Source organism: Saccopteryx bilineata, chromosome 5 (assembly GCF_036850765.1).
Source record: "Saccopteryx bilineata isolate mSacBil1 chromosome 5, mSacBil1_pri_phased_curated, whole genome shotgun sequence".
Lineage (NCBI taxonomy): Eukaryota > Metazoa > Chordata > Mammalia > Chiroptera > Emballonuridae > Saccopteryx > Saccopteryx bilineata.
The window spans coordinates 220,035,900-220,056,007 of NC_089494.1; the positions used below are offsets into that span (position 1 = coordinate 220,035,900).

Genomic DNA, 20,108 nt, shown 5'->3' on the forward strand with positions numbered 1-20,108 from the left:
ATTTGGTTCAGAATTTTTTTTTTTCTTATTTTCTTCTTTAAAACCCAGGTGCGTCTTATGGTCAGGCATGTCTTAGGAAGCAAAGAATATGGTAGTTATATCTGTCTCCAGTATAGTCTGGCAAATATAGAAGACCTATATTTATGATTAATATCCAGGATTGAAGTGGGAGATTCTCATCTTAATTGCTGGTGGCCCTTTTTATTTTTATTTTTTTTATTTTTATTTTTTGTATTTTTCCGAAGCTAGAAACGGGGAGAGACAGTCAGACAGACTCCCGCATGCGCCTGACAGGGATCCACCCGGCACGCCCACGGAGGGGGGGGGAGACACCCCCCCCCCCCCCGCTCTGCCCACCAGGGGGCGATGCTCTGCCCCTCCGGGGCATCGTTCTTCCTCAACCAGAGCCACTCTAGCGCCTGGGGCAGAGGCCAAGGAGCCATGCCCAGCGCTCGGGCCATCTTTGCTCCAATGGAGCCTCGGCTGCGGGGAGGGGAAGAGAGAGACAGAGAGGAAGGAGAGGGGGAGGGGTGGAGAAGCAGATGGGCGCTTCTCCTGTGTGCCCTGGCCGGGAATTGAACCCAGGACTTCTGCACGCCAGGCCGACACTCTACCACTGAGCCAACAGGCCAGAGCCCTTTTTAAATTTTTTAAAATTATATTTACTTAGAAGCATTCAGAATGTCAATGAAACAGTTGCACTTTTGTTTTTTGCAAATAGAGTGGTGTTCAGTTAACAGAAGAATTTTTCATAAAAGCTGCACCAGACACCACTGAAGATAAGACAACTAGCATCTTCGTATATAAGTTATTTGTGTTGTGCACCAACAACCTGCTTTAAATATCCATGCCAATTCACAACCCTGACACTGTACTAGGCAAGGTTAGTGGATATTGAAAATACTTCCAGGACAGGGCTATCTAAAACACATTCGGCAGTGTGTTAATTATACAAAAAAGATAGAGTTTTTTTTAAAAAAAAAACCTTACATTTCAATTGTTTTTCTTTAAAAGGAGTGAGCTGTGTATAAGGAGATTAAATGCTTTGTGGACAGGAACAAAAAACTGCACTAGAACCAACTGATTCATCTTCATCTTTTTGTCTTCCTCATCATCATCCTCTTCATCTCCCTCCTCTTCCTTCTTTTTCTTGCTCTTTCCAGCCTTGCTGACTCCCTTTCCTGCTGCCTCGCACTTTCCTTTAGCTTGGTGTGCAGCCACCTCCTTGCCCAACTTCTCCCTCAGGTCCCCCAACTTCTTCTCATCAGACTGCACCTACCGCAGCAGTGTGACTCCTTGTCTCTCCAGCTTCTCTGTAGAATCGCCAACAGCCAGGCTGGGATGTTCTCCTTTGATTTGGGGGAGATACTCAGAACAAAACAAGGAAAAGGCCAAGGAGGCCTCCTGGGTACACTGGGATCCTTGAATTTCTCTCTTGTTTCCCCTTCAGGGGGGATATAAGCTTTTGTTTCTCTTTCATAACGGCCCTTGTCCGCCTTTGCCATGTCTTCAAATTCCCCTTTCCCTTTAGTGGACATGCTCTAAGCACGTCACAGAGAACTGAGAGGTTTTCTCATCTGGGGACTTCTTGTGCTCCCCCTGGCAAGTCTGCACACAGAAAGCACATGATGGCATTTTGCCTCTCAGTTTCTTAAGATCTTCTTTGCCTGTGTTTATTTTTTAAAAAGAATTGTATTGAATTTATTGGGGTGACATTGGTCAATAAAATCATAGAGGTTTCAGGTATACAGCTCCCTCCTACATCATCTGCACACCACTTTTCCCCAGTGGGCACAGAGTTGTCCAGTGCCCGCTGCTGGCACTTGTCCCTGGCTCTGTCTGAGGAACTCAATGTACTACAGTGGCTGTGAGAATGGGGGCCAGGCCAGCCTCCTCACTCTCTCCACCCTGTAACATTTCTTTTGTGAATTTTTTGAGAGATAAGGGTGCTTAGGGTCCATTTATCTTTAGATTTCAGGCTTTTTATTTTTTATTTACTGAGAGAGACTGTCCCATGCACCCAGACAGGAATCTACCTGGCAAGTCCACTAGGAGACGATGTTCTGCACATTTGGGGCCCTTGCTCCATTGCAGCCGGAGCCATATTTTAGCACCTGAGGTGGAGGCCGTAGAACCATCCTCAGAGTCCGGGGCCAACTCACTCTCATCGAGCCATGGCTGCAGGAGAAGAGGAGAAAAGAGAGAAGTGAGAAAGAAAGAGGTGGAGAAGCAGATGGGTGCTTTCCCTGTGTGTCCTGACAGGGAATCTAATCCAGGACATCTACATGCCAGCCTGATGCTATACCACTGGGCCAACTGGCCAGAGCCTAGATTTCAACTTTATAGTCAATTTTGGAACTCCAGAGAATTCAATACAGCTTACATTTTTATTATTATTTAAACAGAAACTAATCTGTGATCATGAGCTGGTGAGCTTAGAGGTGGGGCACGGGGCATAGTTTTCTTCACTTCACACCTGAGAAAATACATCTCATTCCAGTTATATATGAATTTCTGTTTACAGTGGAAAAAGATTTTTTGAACTAATGTCAGAGATTCAAATTTCAATAAACTAAAGCCAAAGGTAAAAGAATAACTGTTAATATCCTGTTAATACATAGTGTACTTATCTAACTTTAATGTTCAATATTATAAAAATATATACATAAACAGTTTTTTACGTAGCTGTAACAAATTTCAAATGCTTTATTAATTCTTTAAACATGTTAAACAAACTTTTAAATAAAATTATCTTTCTCACTTAATTAGTAGAATTACTTAATACTTCCACTTTTCCTTCAATATAATTAGATTGATTGGCTCAGAGTTTTTGTTGTTGCTTAGGTTTTATTTTTTCTTTAGACAATCAGAAACCCAAGTCTTAGGAAGTCAGCAAACAGACAATTCCAAGGGACCCAAAGATGTTCTTTCCATCTCTCCTATCTGCTTCTTCCTGATAACGTGTTTCAATGATTTTTTTTCAACCTCCCTGCTATCTCTACTGCTCAGGCTATATGAAAGGAAGAAGACGACTGCCAACAGTCCCTTCAATTCACATGAAAAAGGTCCTGTCGCATGGAGAAAGACAATTTCAAACAAAATCTCTATTTTTTTCTTTTTCCATTTCTCTAGCCCAACTGCACATTCTTTTTACTTCCCACCCCCCATCAAAAAAAATTCTTGGATTGCTCTTTTGTTATCTGTGACCCATCCCTGGACCAATCAAATGCTGCCAGGAGAACTCTGTAATGGATTCTTTTTACAGTTAAGGGACTTCTTTGGTTAGTAGTATAATCCCCAAATATCTGTTAAGTCAAGGTGATGAACCTGGCATGTCCCCCTGAGGTATCTGGACAATTAACAGTTGGTAATTCAGAGTCACTTAATGTTTTCTATCTTAAATTTGGTCGTATCATATCTGTGTCTCGTAAAAAAAATTAGTGGAAGAGGAGAGAAAAGTTTAGAGATACAAATTCAGGAGATAGGAACAAGAATAAGGAAGCTATTTGTAAAGCCAGTAGCCACGGCCACCATCACAGCCACCTGGCCCATGCAGGTTTGCATTTGATTCAGACAGATGGTAATGAAACAATGGAGCCAAGAACTGGTAAGCCATCAGCTTTAATTCTAGCTTGCACATGGTGAGCAAGTAAAAACACACACTGGGCTCCAAAACCCACTCATTCAGCCCTCTCAAAGCTACAGACTTATCCGAGATTCCTAGAATCAAAGGTATCTACCTCACCATCCTTATTCACCTCTGTTCCCCAACTCCTTCTCTCTGCACAAGTTCTGCACTAACTGGCTTCTCCTTCAGCATTCTGCCATCTTGGCTGCTTCTCCTTTCCTCCACATGGCCTTTCTCTGCTCTCCCTCTAATGCTATTCTCAGGAACTGGGAGAGAACAAGCTCCCAGTCTGCTCCATTTTATAGTGTAGAAATCAAAACCTTTAATCCAATATACAAACAAGGAAGTCTCTGATACAAAGTCACTTAGGGTAGGAAAGGCTTAGTCTTAAAACTAAGCCTTAGGGTATAACACTGCTGCCTACTCACAGCCTGTCCCCCACAACCAATGTAAACTATAAGCAAGCAAACCTATATATCATATTTACAAACTTATTTGACCAACACTATTTTAATAGTTCAGAGCACAGACATTGACATTGAGCTTCTAATGTAAAGCAATATCAGTGAGGTTGTGATCACAGAGGACAAATTTGAAAGCTATTTCAGGCAGAATCTAAACAAGGTTAATAAATGACTAAAAAAGTGAAGGGACATTGCAAATGTTAAGGATGACTCCTGTTTCTAGCTTGGCTTATGTCATATAGACAATGACTTCTCAGAAACCATGTGGCATGCACTGAGGGGCCTCGAGGAGACCCTCTATACAGGTTTCATGAGAAAACCCTGACCCCCAGTCCTTATGGGTATTTATTGATATACACAAAATAGAAGCAGGGACAAAAATGAGGAAGTTAGGAAGCAGAGAAGACAATGAAGAGAACAGAATGAGGAAGTCAGGAAGGGGAACTTCTTTAGAGCAGATTAAAGGACATGCAAAGAAGCTCAAATGTCAAATGTCGCCACCAATTAATTAATCAGAATTGCTAATTCTATTCCTTTTGTGCTGCATTCAGCACAGTATGTACTGCATTTAGTATATATTTTTGTCTATAAATCCACTATGACCTTTGCCTCAGGGCATTGAACTCTGTCCCAGTTCTAAGTTCCTATTCAGGGCCTCTACAAGGTTATAAATTACATGGTAATGGTATTAAATGTGTTTCTTGAGATGAGCATTTTGTCTTGAATCTTAAGAAAAATAAATTCTTTCTTTCAAATTTAACAGTAATCAATACATGTAAATACTCTAAGAAGTGATTAAAATCAATGAGAAATACTAGAGAAATTTTACTAAATCTAATGTGGGAGGAAACAGCATAAGAACATAAATACAGGGAGGGTCATTAGCCATGATCAAAATAGGCAAAATAGAGAAATCATTCACAAAGATTAGAGCTGTATGAAGTTAAATTTGAAAAATCAATATAGCAATGTTAATATATAATATTGATCAGCTTATTTCATTTATTGTTAAAAGTGAATATTATGGTTACATTCAATTTATTGCTAAATTTCAATGTTTTAATAAAAGGAATATTTCTGAATGACCTATATTTGTCAAAGATACCTTTACACATAGGTTATGAATGAAGACTGTGATAAGATGCCGAAGAATTGCAAAAATTAACATTAGTATTTTGGAAGGAAGAATTAGGTCCCCTTACCCCTCCTGTCTGAAAAGAAAAAAATAACTAATCATAGTTTAACTATAGTTCTCTGGAAGGACTGAGGCCACTACTGTACTTGCTAGACAACAAAGCACTTCCTCTTCCCCTTCAATAAGATCCTTTAGGAGACAAATGTTTACATATCCTGCACTGATTTAACTCTTCCTCCCCTCCTGGAGTCCTGAGAGTGACATTTACCTCTAGACAAAGGGATCACAAGCCAACACCCCCGTGCTTGTAAAACCTGCATTCTATAACCGTTTATATGCTTTCTAATAATCATCACTTTTGCAATCCTTTATATCAATATGTATAAAAACTTGTAAACTAAACAAGTGGGGACTAGCTTATTAGGTTTCCTTATAAGCTAGGCCCAACACTTTTAGCAAGGGTATTTTTTTCATTTGGCCTCTCTCCTTATCCTAAACTAACCATTTTGCTGTGGCGACAGGGATGGGGGTTAGACACTAGAAGATTTGGAAATGTCTTTAATATGTAAAACGACATTTATCACTATTGTGTTACCTTATAAGTTTTAACATGTAAGAATGTCTTTTTCCTTTTAAGAGATCCTATGGAATGTTGTAAGCTTGTTAATGATTGACTATTGTGTCATGCTCCCCCTCCTTTTCCCTTCAACCTGTATGTGATCAAGTGTATATAACTAGCCTCAGAGCTATATTCGAGGCTGCACAATTTGGGTTAGCTATACCCCATGTAAGTCATATGTAGCCAACTTATTAATAAATCTCCTCCTAAAACTTCTTCTGTATCCTGCCTCGGTGTCTCTACGTAACCCATGGAATTAAGGTAATATACTTTATAACAGACCAAATTCACAAAGTGATTTTAAATCACTGTAAACTGATTTTTTGTTCCTAATGGTATATATATTAAAAAGGAATACAAGGAGAATAAAATTATCAAACAACTATTAGTAATCATATTTTTGAATAATGGTATTGTTTCTCTGAGTGTGCTATACAGGACAAAACAAATAATAATAGTCATGTGATTGAAACATCAGGTTTGGTCACGAGAAAAGGAGACACACATAAAAGAAAAATTTGATTAGGTAAAAATCCTGAATTTGTTAAATTTGAGTTAGAGTGTGTTGGGCAGATGGGATATGTTTTGCTCACTTTGTTGAGGATGGCGCTGCCCACGTGGACACCCGTCGCCCAGGTGATATTAATGTGTTGGGGGCAGGCTATGGGCAGGCAAGATCCTTGTGGGCAGGCAGGGGCTTGGTTTTAGGACTGAGCTTTTCACACCCTTTTTGATGGGGGGTGGTACAATCCAATCATGCCTCAGATAAGTGACTTTATATTAGAGACTTCCCTATTTGTATATTGGATTAAAGGTTTTGATTTCTACACTATAAAGTGGGGCAGACCAGGAGCTTGTTCACTCAGTTCCTGAGATTAGCATTAGAGAGGAGAGCAGAGAGCAGAGAAAGGCCACTTGGAGGAGGCCAGGAGAAGCAGCCAAGATGGTGGAGTGCTGAAGGAAAAGCCAGTTTGTGCAGAGTTTGTGCAGGGAGAAGGAAGGAGATGGGGAACAGAGATGAATAAGTCTGGTGAACTAGAAACCTTTGATTCTAGGAAATTCAGATAAGTCAGTAGCTTTGTGAGCACCGAATAAGTGGGTTTTGGAGCCCAGTGTGTATTTTTACTTGCCTGCTGGGTGCAAGCTAGGATTAAAGATGATGGCCCATCAACTTTTGGCTCCGTTGTTTCATTACCATTTATCCGAATCCAATGCGAACCTGCATGGGCCAGGTGGCTGTGATGGTGGCCTTGGATACTGGCTTCACAAGTGTACACATAAAAATATGATATACTGTATATATTTTTAAATATGTCCTCTCTTTAAAGAAAAAGGTTACACAAGAACAATAAATACTCTTTTCAAACAGGTTTTGGTGTCCAAATACTATTTCTATCGAAGGAACTAGAGCTCCTCAAAAACATATCTAAATTTTATTTTATTTTTATTTTTTTAAGACTTTATTCAATTTTTACAGAGGAAAGAGAGAAAGAGAGAAGGGGGAGGAGCAGGAAGCATCAACTCCCATATGTGCCTTGACCAGGCAAGCCCAGGGTTTCAAACCGGCGTCCTCAGTGTTCCAGGTCAACACTTTATCCCACTGAGCCACCACAGCTCAGGCAAACAACATATTTAGATGTTAAACTGGAGTCAAAAATATAGAAGTTGAGCCTAAAACACGTTATCAGTCCAGACAGTGAGGAAGTAAACACTATTGGGATCAGCTTAAAAGGACGTAGGAGCCAACCTACCTGTAATTATTTTTGTTGTTTAAAACATATTAAATATTTAAATCCATAATTTCTTAATATATGTTAAAATCTAATATATATTTTTGCAAAGATTCTAAGAAACCAACTACTTATTTTGACATCTAATATGTAAATAAAGACTCAAACTCTATCTGTGGTTTTAGTCTACATTCTCTGAACTCAGATAAACAAAGAATCAATGGGGAAGAATATTTTATCCATCTTAGTATTTCTGATAATAACTGAAAATAAATATTGAATAGAAAATCACCCTTTTGCAGCCTTTATGAAACAATAAATCTATCAGTGATCATCATGGCTGCTAAGTTCACAAAAACTGAGACAAGCAGATATATGACCCTTCTGATAAATATGCCATCATTCATCAAGTAGCTTTGCCCCCCCCAAATTAAGCCTCAATATGATCAATTATAGAAAAATAACAGAGGATGCAATTAGAAAAATTCAGACCATGGGAAACTCTATAATACAAACTATAAGGTTTTGTCAACAAATAAAATGCAAGAACAATAACAATGAGATGGAGGTAGAAGTTACCAACTAAAAGAGACTTTAAAAAATTATCTACCAGGCCCTGGCCAGTTGGCTCAGCGGTAGAGCGTCCGCCTGGCATGCAGGGGACCTGGGTTCAATTCCCGGCCAGGGCACATAGGAGAAGCGCCCATTTGCTTCTCCACCCCCCCCCCTTCCTCTCTGTCTCTCTCTTCCCCTCCCGCAGCCAAGGCTCCATTGGAGCAAAGATGGTCCGGGCACTGGGAATGGCTCCTTGGCCTCTGCCCCAGGTGCTAGAGTGGCTCTGGTTGCGGCAGAGTGACATCCCAGAGGGGCAGAGCATCGCCCCCTGGTGGGCAGAGCATCGCCCCTGGTGTGCGTGCCGGGTGGATCCCGGTTGGGCGCATGCAGGAGTCTGTCTGACTGTCTCTCCCTGTTTCCAGCTTCAGAAAAATACAAAAAAAAAAAAAAAAAAAAAAAGAGTGAGATATAATTGAAAATTTTAATCTTTTATGTACAATTATATTACGTTATCAATACATTAAAATAATTATGGATGATATAACATGATATCTTGTGTTTTCTCCACATATATATATATATATATATATAGAGAGAGAGAGAGAGAGAGAGAGAGAGAATATATGTATATGAGAAAAGAAGAGGAACAAACTTGAGGATATAGATCAGGGGTAGCAGGGGTCTCAAACTCAACTCAGCATGTGGGCCGCAGAGCAAGATCACAGTCGTTCGGCGGGCCGCACTAGGTCTACAAAAGGCAACTGTTACGTAACACTTTTCAGTGTCACAAAACAACCAGAAACTGTAGTTCGTGGATTAGTCTGCGGGCCGCAAAAAATTGTTCGGCGGGCCCGCAGGCCGCGAGTTTGAGAACTCTGAGGGGTAGTCAACCTTTTTATACCTACCGCCTACTTCTGTATCTCTGTTAGTAATAAAATTTCTAATCACCCACTGGTTCCACAGTAATGATTTATAAAGTAGGGAAGTAACTTTACTTTATAAAATTTATAAAACAGAGTTACAGCAAGTTAAAGCATATAATAATAATTACTTACCAAGTACTTTATGATGGTTTTTCGCTGTTTGGCAGAATAAATCTTTATAAAACAACTTACTATAGTTAAACCTATCTTTTTATTTATACTTTGGTTGCTCTACTACCGCCCACCATGAAAGCTGGAACACCCACTAGTTGGAGGTAGGGACCAGGTTGACTACCACTGGATTAGTTGAATCCCATTAAACATGAGTTGGTAATTATTAAGATGACCAACTTTTTTACAGTGAAAAGGACAAAAATAAATTAAAGAAAACAATATTATAAATAAAAGAAACATTTTATTCATTGTAACAATAATACACTATATGATAAATGCATAATAAAACATTTGTAATATTTTATATTATAAGTATGCTTACATGCATATTAATTTTTAATAATTGTAAGAAAAATGTACTCATTTAGATACAAATACGTCACACCACACTCAATGGACAGACTCTGCATCAATCAAATATGAACATTTACAGGTTAGTCTTCCAATATCAAAAAGGAGGACATGGCCCTGGCCGGTTGGTTCAGTGGTAGAGCATCGGCCTGGCGTGCAGGAGTCTCAGGTTCGACTCCCAGCCAGGGCACACAGGAGAGGTGCCCATCTGCTTCTCCACCCCTCCCCCTCTCCTTCCTCTCTGTCTCTCTCTTCCCCTTCCGCAGCCAAGGCTCCATTGGAGCAAAGATGGCCGGGCGCTGGGGATGGCTCCATGGCCTCTGCCTCAGGCGCTAGAGTGGCTCTGGTCGCAACAGAGCGACGCCCTGGATGGGCAGAGCATCGCCCCCTGGTGTGCATGCCAGGTGGATCCTGGTCGGGCGCATGCGAGAGTCTGTCTGACTGCCTCCCTGTTTCCAGCTTTGGAAAAATACAAAAAAAAAAAAAAAAGGAGGACATGTAGGAGGACACTTTTCAAGGGAAGATGGAACTTACAAAAGAAGGGCTGTCCTCCCTAAAGGACATAAACTATTGCCTGGGTCTTGAAAGCTACCTTTAACTAGAACACAAATCCAAAGCAAAAGTAGAGTGGAGTCTCTAAGGAAGTGAAATGTCAAGGGAAAAAAGTTTCAAGAACTGTTCTGTTTCCTGTGTCTTCCTCTAGTAGCTCCTTGGCCAAAGTTCTCTAGTTTTGTTATCTTTTGTATCTTCTGCTTGGGAGAAATAATCTATTCAATTTAGTTAATGAATTAGATGGAAAAAAAGAAAGGGGTTATAAAACTATTTTTACGATTACAAAAATTACCCTTGACCAGTTGAACTGAACCTTGGAATAAAACTTGTAGAAAATTACAAGGAGATAAGAGCAAAGGTCAGATATGTAATTATTACTTTCCCAGGATTCTATCTGAAAAAGAAGAACTAGGGAAGGCAATAGAAAAACTGATCTGCAATTGTTCTGGTTTATATTATATTTATTCTTTCAGTAGTGTTTAGTATCTATGAAAACCAACCAAATTACCAAATCCTTAATAATTTACAAAATATGAGTATTTTTTAAACTACAGAATCTAATAGCTAACTATGTAATCATTTTTAGAGATTAGAAATAAAATACTTAAGCACTTGGAATTTTAAAAATATTATAGAAAGTAATTAACAACCTAAATGTCTGATTATTTAGAAAATATTTATATCAGTAATTAAGATTCTTCATGAATATTCTACTTCTCTTGTTTTAGTAGACACATAGCATATTACCCTCTCCCCTACGACCTTGATATTTCCATGTCAGCATTTTTACAATTTCACTGTCTATTTTCAAGCGTTCTATTCTATTTATTCTATTTTATATAGTTTTGTTCTATTCCATTCCATTCCATTCCTTTTCATTCCATTCCATTCTATTCTCTTCTCTTCTTGGAGGACCTATCTTAATGATTGTAGATTCATCAGTCCTACTACCTAGAAGGGCTAGTCTTCTATTCTTATTCTCATTCTTCAGAAACACCTTGGTTATGCTTGGCTCTTTACACTTCCATGTTAGTAGAGACATCTGAAGTTTATTTTCTGCATTTATGTATCTAATACATATAAGTGGTCTTGTGCTGGAAACCTTATTATACTTCTTGGTTTTGTTTACACAACATTATGATCCTAAGAGCTATCCAGTTCTGTGTGTATATAAAGACATTCTTTCTAGTTACTGCATGACATGTTGTAGAGCATAACCACCACATTAATTTGTCCATTCTCCCAGTGACAGTTAGATTGCCTCTAACTCCTTTCAACTACAAACTGTCATCCATATCTCTTTACATCCTGTTTAGAATTCCTTGGGGAGACATACCTTGGAGCTGTATTGCTGGGTTGTAGGTGGGGCATCGTTCCAGTAGAGCCTAAGCTCTACCTTGATCAGGTGTCCCCAGTTTAACTTCCGCATGCAGTGGGTAGGACACTTCTGCTTAACAGCAGGGCTGGCAGCCTCTTCAAGACTATTCTTTTTTTTTTTTTTTTTTCTCTTTTTTTTTTTTTTTAATAAATTTTTATTAATGGTAATGGGATGGCATTAATAAATCAGGGTACATATATTCAAAGAAAACATGTCTAGGTTATTTTGTCATCAAATTATGTTGCAAACCCCTCGCCCAAAGTCAGATTGTCCTCCGTCACCCTCTATCTAGTTCTCTGTGCCCCTCCCCCTCCCCCTAACTCTCTCCCTCCCTCCCTCCCATGTCCTCCCTCCCCCCCCCACCCTTGGTAACCACCACACTCTTGTCCATGTCTCTTAGTCTCATTTTTATGTTCCACCAATGTATGGAATCACGTAGTTCTTGTTTTTTTCTGATTTACTTATTTCACTCCTTATAATGTTATCAAGATCCCACCATTTTGCTGTTAAATGATCTGATGTCATCATTTCTTATGGCTGAGTAGTATTCCATAGTGTATATGTGCCACATCTTCTTTATCCAGTCTTCTATTGAAGGGCTTTTTGGTTGTTTCCATGTCTTGGCCACTGTGAACAGTGCTGCAATGAACATGGGGCTACATGTGTCTTCACGTATCAATGTTTCTGAGGTTTTGGGATATATACCCAGTAGAGGGATTGCTGGGTCATAAGGTAGTTCTATTTGCAGTTTTTTGAGGAACCACCATACTTTCCTCCATAATGGTTGTACTACTTTACAGTCCCACCAACAGTGAATGAGGGTTCCTTTTTCTCCACAGCCTCTCCAACATTTGCTATTACCCGTCTTGTTGATAATAGCTAATCTAACAGGAGTGAGGTGGTATCTCATTGTAGTTTTGATTTGCATTTCTCTAATAACTAATGAAGCTGAGCATCTTTTCATATATCTGTTGGCCATTTGTATCTCTTCCTGGGAGAAGTGGCTTCAAGACTATTCTTGAGGCAGCTATGATGATTCTACTTATTGGTACTAAGATCAATTGCTACCAGAGGGAAGACAAGACCAACACACAAGTTAGTTGCAAGAATCACACAGGCAGTTTATTACTCACAGATCCTATGGCGTATCTGTGTACAGTTTAATGGGGCCCCATCAGTGTGCTCCTCTCAGCTGTCTTTGGTAAGAGCATCATGGAAACAGTCCACGTTCAATGTTGGAGTCTGGACAAGTAACTGCAGCTGGGGACCCCTTGGCTTCAGTACTCTTTCTAGCATACGCCTTCTAACCAGTGTTAATCTACAGAATTGTCACATCAAGCCTCTTTCAGGGAGTTCCTCACAGGAAGCTCTTTTTATTGATATATAATTTCACACACACACTAACTGGGCCCTGCCCTGAAGGCATAGTCTTGCCTATCACATCCCTATACACTACATTAGCTCCCACCCAGAGGGCATAGCCTTATTCACTTGCCTTCAGGGCTTTTAATACTACATCCTAACTTATTTCTATATATCTTCTATATTTTTTAATATTTCTATACATTCAATTACTATAACATTGTATTACTGTAACAGGCATACTTATTTTCATGAAGTAGTATAAGATGACCTGACAATGACAATTTCAACATTGATATACAAGATTCTTTTTTACTAAATATCTTCCAGTACTTGGAGTCATAAAACTATATTCTTTTCACCCAATCTGATGAATACAAACAGATTTCAAATTTTATTTTAATTTGTGCAATTACAAATAAGTCTGAACATCTCTCCACATACCTATTAGTCACTTGGTTTATTTCCTCATTTGCATTTTATAACTTGAGCTTTTTTGGAAGGGCATACTTACAAAGATTGAAAATCATATTAGCATGACCAAGCAATGGTGCAGTGAATAGAGTGTTGAACTGGGACACACAGAGGACCCAGGTTCAAAACCCCGAGGTCACCAGCTTGAACATGGGCTCACCAGCTCGAGCATGGGGTTGCTGGCTTGAGCGTGGGATCATAGACATGACCGCATGGTCACTGGCTTGAGCCCAGAGGTCATTGGTTTATGCAAGGGGTCACTTGCTCTACTGTAGACTCCTGGTTAAGGCATGTATGAGAAAGCAATCAATGAACAACTAAGGTGTCACAACAAAGACTTGATGCTTCTTATCTCTCTCCCTTCTTGTATGTCTGTCCCTGTCTGTCCCCCTACTCTGTCTCTGTCACAAACACAAAAAAAGAAAATCATATTAATACCTTTTCATCAATAACATTGAATCCTGAATCCTGAACCTAATACCACAAAAAGAACATTATTTTATTTTGATCTATGAATTCAATTACAACTGCAAAAACTGAGATGTTTGTTCATGCTAAAAAAAGAAACACAAAGATGCCAAAAGAAAATAAATCTGAAAGCAGATTCTTAAACTAGAAAATAAAAAAATAAGCATACTAGAGAAAAAGAGAAACCAAAGGAAGATATTAATAATACCATAGTAGCTCTCATGAAATTACAACAGAAAATAACAACTTTTAAAATTTTTATCAAGAGAGAAAAAGATAAAAAGTATTATTAGGGAATCTAAAAAGTATAAGTAGTTATTGTATACAATTATACCACCAAGGCATTTGAAGATAAAAATTAAATTATCAAATTTCTTATTCATAAACTCAAATGATTATTTTCATTAAAAAGCACAAAGAAGAATGATTATTATATAAAGAGTCTCTACCAAATGCAAGATTGGAATAATGAAATTCTAGTCAATATAATAACTAATAAAAATGAGTATGAATACATAAAAGAAAATGAAAATTATTATTTTTAGAGATTACACAATTTTCAACCTAAAAATAAAAATTTAAACTGAGGCACTATTAGATCTACTAATTATTAAGATAACCAATACTAATCAGCAGTAAAAGTCAACACAAACCAGACGCAAAAGAAAACATACTGTTAGCTTGGAAGTTATTACTCTGTTTTATCAAATAAAGTCAAATAAATTGAAAAATTAACAACACTTCTAAGATCCTTAATAGAGAGAAGAACAGAGGGCCACCTGCAGTCCCAAAGTTGAAAAGACAGGAAAATATAGGAAATGGTCTCTTCCGAGAGGGCTCATGCTGCGGGACCCAATGCATGCCGGAGTGGGAAAGCCTGAATGGTAATTGAGGAAATGCTGGAACTCACACTCTGGACAGCTCTGAGCATTAAAAATTCCAAGGCGGTCCAGCCAAAGGGGGAACACAATATTGTGAGGTTTACCTCCAAGAGCTTGACCAGGTTCTCATAGTATACATAGGAGGAAAATACTTTTGAACTTCCAGCAGGGGAAAGAGAAAAAGGGCCATTTTGAATTGCAGCAGAACATTCTGTTCTTCTTAACAAGGCTGCCATCAGGGGAAACTAGTTAACCAGTGCCTAACCTGCTGGACTGTTAGCAGAACCTAACTGACCTCAAGAAGGTTAATAACTTAACTCAAACTCTAGCCTTCCATGTGAGAGAAAGAAAATACCAAACTTCAGGCCACTCTAGCTATTCTGTTCCATCTAAAGAGGGATGGGGAAAAATTAAAAAATTTTATAAAGCACACAGTTCAGAGTAAAACACTAAAACCAAATGACAGGAAAATAGAACACTTCTCTTCCCCCCAACAACTCACCACCACACAATTAACGACCTCTTTAGAAGAAGTTTTGTTTCTTTTTAGTCAGTACATTATGCCCGGTCAACAAGGAAAAAAATCACAAAGCATACTAAAATACAAAAAAAAAAACAACAAAAAAAAAAACAAAAAAAAACAAACCCAAACCCAAAAACAGTTTAAAAATACTGAACAATCAGAACAAGACACAGCAAGTATTGTAACGCCAGTGGTCAAGGCCAGGAAGGTTCACACTGGATTCAGACATACCACAGAAGAAAACCACTGAGCCACAAGGTGTTGGGCCATTCCTGTTTATTGGATTCTCCCAAGGGCAGGCAAATGAACAAGCAGGGTAATAGGGGGAAATTGCCTGTCGGGGTGGCAGGTGAGCAATCAGAAAAACTAACCTAAGGGGAAAGTACCACTAGCCTTAAATAAGCTACAAACACATGTGACTTTCTGCCATGTGCTCACACAGTAATTACGCAAAGTACTTGCAGCCAGAAAACAAGCGAGCAAGCCTAACCATAGCTGTTTTCCTTGCAAAGTATGTTGGAATTATCAGACTGAGAATTTAAAACAACTGTGATTAATATGCTCAATTGGATAAAGTAGAAAGCATACAAGAACCACAAGAATCCATCTAAATAGACAGAAGGAAATCATTTAGATGAACAAATAGAAATGCTAGAAATTAAAAAAACAACTCTGTAACAGAAATGAGGGATACTTTTGATGGGCTTAGTAAATAGAACACAGCTGATGGAATACTCTTTTAGCTTAAGGACATATCAATAGAAACTTTGAAAATTTGAAAATCAAAAAGAATAAACATTAATAAAGTAGGAGAGAAAACATTGCAATATATAAACGTATTAAATAAACACTTTGTACACTTTGAACTTATACAATGTTCTATGTCAATATCATCAATAAAAAATTTTAATTCTAAAATGTCTAAGAATAAAACTAATAAGGCCCTGGCCAGTTGGCTCAGCAGTAGAGCATTGCCTGGCATGTGGATATCCTGGTTCAATTCCCATTTCTATTCCCAGTCAGGGTACAAAGAAGAAGCGAACATCTACTTCTTCACCCCTCACACTTCCCCTTTTGCTCTTCCCCTCCCACAGCCATGGCTCTATTGCAGGGGTCAGGAACCTTTTTGGCTGAGAGAGCCATGAACACCACATATTTTAAAAATGTAATTCTGTGAGAGCCATACAACAATCCATGTACCTTACGCATTATCCAATAAAGATTTGGTGTTGTCCCAGAGGACAGCTGTGATTGGCTCCAGCTACCCGCAACCATGAACATGAGTGGTAGGAAATGAATGGGTTGTAATACATGAGAATGTTTTATATTTTTAATGTTATTATTTTTTTTTATTAAAGATTTGACTGCGAGCCAGATGCAGCCACCAAAAGAGCCACATCTGGCTCGTGAGTCATAGGTTCCCAACCCCTGCTCTATTGGTACGAGTACTTTAGCCCCAGGCACTGAGGATGGTTCCATAGAGCCTCCACCTCAGGTGTTAAAAATAGCTCAGTTAACAGTATAGCCCCAAATGGGCAGAGCATCTGTCCCAGACAGCAATATCTGGGTGGATCTCTGTTTGGGCATATGCAGGAGTCTATCTCTCTATCTCCCCTCCTATCACTTAGAAACAAAAAGAAAAAAATTAAAAAATAAAGAATAAAACTAATAAGAAATTTATATGAATTGAGTGAGAAATAACTGTGAAGCAGCTGTGTTAGGCTCACTCACTGGTGTACTGGCTCCTAGCACTTTGCCTGATTGGTGCGCGAGTGAGTGGCTGCGCCACGTGTCTATGGCCTAAGTAAGGCTATGGGTGCTTGCGCTCCAGAGAGATGGGGGATTGTGGATGGCAGGTTGCCTGTCCACCACGGTGAGAGGCCATTCTTGCTGTTTGTATGCCAGAGAAGAGATTTTCCCCGGCCGGTGTGCTTGTCCGCAGTTGTGAGACTTTATTAAATGGAATGGCCCAACGCTTTCTGGCTCTGCAGTTTCTCTACCATCTGCCCGAATCTAATGTGGACCTGCCTGGGCTTGGCCACTGACATTATATTAATAATTAAAAAACAAACAAACAATATCTATGAATCTTTCAGTCAAGGTGGCAGTAGAGGTGAACGTGGCACTTGCCCTCTTCCACAACCACATCAAAATTACAACTTGTGTGCAAAACAACTATCGTTCAGAACCCCCTGAAATCGGGCTGAATGGAAGTCCTAAAACTAGAGAAATAAAGAAACCACACAGAGACTGGTAGGAGGACCAGAGACATGAAATGGACTGATCCCAAACCCACACGTGGCAGATAAAAATCAGTAGGGACATCTTGGCTGAAGAGGTACCTCTGAGGAGAAAGTCCCTGCCCTGAACAGGCCCCCTGTGCAGGGGTTCCAGTGTCAGGAAGAGAAATCATAACTTCTGCTTAAGAACCAGCGGGGACTGAGGCTTAGGGAGACAGAGGGCAGCTGGAGTTGCAGCAGTTCCTTTTAAAGGGCCCATACACAGATGTACTCAGATTCACCACCTCTGAGTTCCACACCTGGGGCAGCTGCACGAAAGACACAGAGGGAGGAACTAAATTGTCTGGCAGCAGAGGGAAAGCTGGGGGGCAGCTTTCTCCCAGACAGAAATACTGGCAGAGGCCATTGTGCTTTTGATGAGCCCTCCCTGCATGGAGCAGGCAGGCAGATGCAATAGCTGAGTCTCCATCATTGTAGCTCACCCTATTTGCCCTGTCATCCTGATTCCTTGAGGCCACACCCCATCCAACATTCAGACCTACCCATGCTGTTTCCAATGGCCTTTCCGTTCAAGTGGGCTGTCTTGGCTTTTGCATCAGATTTTCCTATAATCTCTCAAACAAGCAGCATGCCCCATACCTCTCTCTATATATGGCTCTGAGCCTGGTGCTAGCAGCAGCCAGCCTTGGTTTTCAGCGTGGCTCCACCTGGGTGCCTCCAGTCCAAGTACAAATAACAGCCATCTGCAGAGCACTTTGTAGCTCATGCCAGATAGCCCTGGGCATGACCTTGTCCTGCACTTCCAGGACCGCCCCAGAGCCCGTGCACCCATGGGCAGCTTCAGACCACATCAAAGAATCACCACCCAAACACCTCCACAAGCAACATACTCTAAAGGCAGACTCAGCAAGGACTGGAGCCCTGCTGAAGTAAGTCCTGCTCTTTGGAGCCGACTCCTGCACAGCAGATCCTCCATGGTGGTCAGTGTTTGCAGCCAGTCTCTGTAGTCAATCAGCCTGAGAGTAAATCCCTCCCACTGGTGTGCCAACGATGATCAAGGCTCAATTACAGAGAAGGGTCTACACAACCGACATGGGGTATACACCTCAAGTACCCAGCTTGGGTGATCGAGAAGGCTGTGCAAACGTATCCAGCAGAACACCTACTACATAAGCCACTCTACCAAGCCTGGGAGATGTCACAGCTCTACCTAATATATAGAAACAAACACTGGAAGACTGCCAAAATGAGGAGACAAAGAAATATGTCTTAAATTAAAAAGAGAAAAAGAACAAAATTCCAGTAAAAGAACTAAACAAGTGGAGACAAACAATATATTAAATGCAGAATTCAAAACACTGGTTAGCCTGATCAGGCAGTGGCACAGTGTATATAGAGTGTTGGCCTGGGTTGCTGAGGATCCAGGTTCAAAACCTCTAGGTTGCTGCTTGAACACAGGCTCACCAGCTTGAGCACAGGGTCGCCAGCTTGAGTGCCAGGAAGTACACAGAGTCCCAAACAAGATGAACCCAAAGGGGCTCACTCTCAGACACATCATAATTAAAATGAAAAAGGTTAAAGACAAAAAGAGAATCTTAAAAGAAGCAAGAGAAAAGCAGTTAGTTGCCTGCAAGTGGGCTTCCCTAAGACTGTCAGCTGACTTCTCAACAGAAACTTTGCAGGCTAGAAGAGATTGGCAAGAAATATTCAGTGATAAAAAGCAAGGGACTACAACCAAGACTACTCTACCCAGCAAAGCTATCATTTAGTCAAAGGACAGATAAAGAGCTTCCCAGACAAGAAAATCTAAAGGAGTTCATAACCACCAAACCAATATCATATCAAATGTTTAAGGGTTTTTCTTGAGAAAAATTTAAAAATATAAAATATATGAACAAAATGACAATAAATAAATATCTCTCAACAATTGAATCTAATTGTTGACAAAATGAACAAACAGAACAGAAACTGACTCATAGATACAGAGAACATTTTAATGGTTGCCAGCTGGGAGGAGAATTTGGAGGATGGATCACAAAGATAAAGGAATCAGAAGTACAAATTGGTTGTTATAGAACAGCCGTGGGGATGTAAAATACATCATAGGGAATATATACAATAATATTCTAATAATGATGTCTGGTATCATATGGGTGCTAGATTTATTGAGATAATCACTAGTAAGTTATATAATGTCTAATCACTGGGATATCCACCAAAAACTAATATAATAATGTATGTCAACTGTAATAAAAAAAAAAAGAACTTTGAAGTATACTGAGTAAGACAGAAATACACACCCACACACACTCTCTCTTAAATAATGAAAACACATAACTTGCTCCTGGATGAGAAGAATCCATAGCATCAAGATAGTAATTTTATCCAAATTCATATACAAATGAAATAAAATCCAACTCAAAATTCCACTTCTTCAATTTAATTCCAATTCTTTACTGATTCTAATGAATGAAAAATCTTTTCAGAAAAGAACAAAAGTAGACAATTAAAAAAAATAATGTGTGGTATCATACTCTTGTAAAATCTTCTAGAAATCTAGAGTAAAACTAAATATTGAGAACAGATATAGGCAAGTAGAGTAATTTAACAAAAGAGAGATTACAGAAACAGATTCGTGTTGTATATAATAA

The 20,108-nt window shown here is 39.5% G+C and overlaps 1 pseudogene; it reads right to left on the bottom strand.

Annotated features, from left to right (window-relative positions):
- Positions 1–993: 993 nt before the first annotated feature.
- Positions 994–18,003, bottom strand: LOC136306650 (high mobility group protein B1-like; annotated as a pseudogene).
- Positions 18,004–20,108: the final 2,105 nt, after the last annotated feature.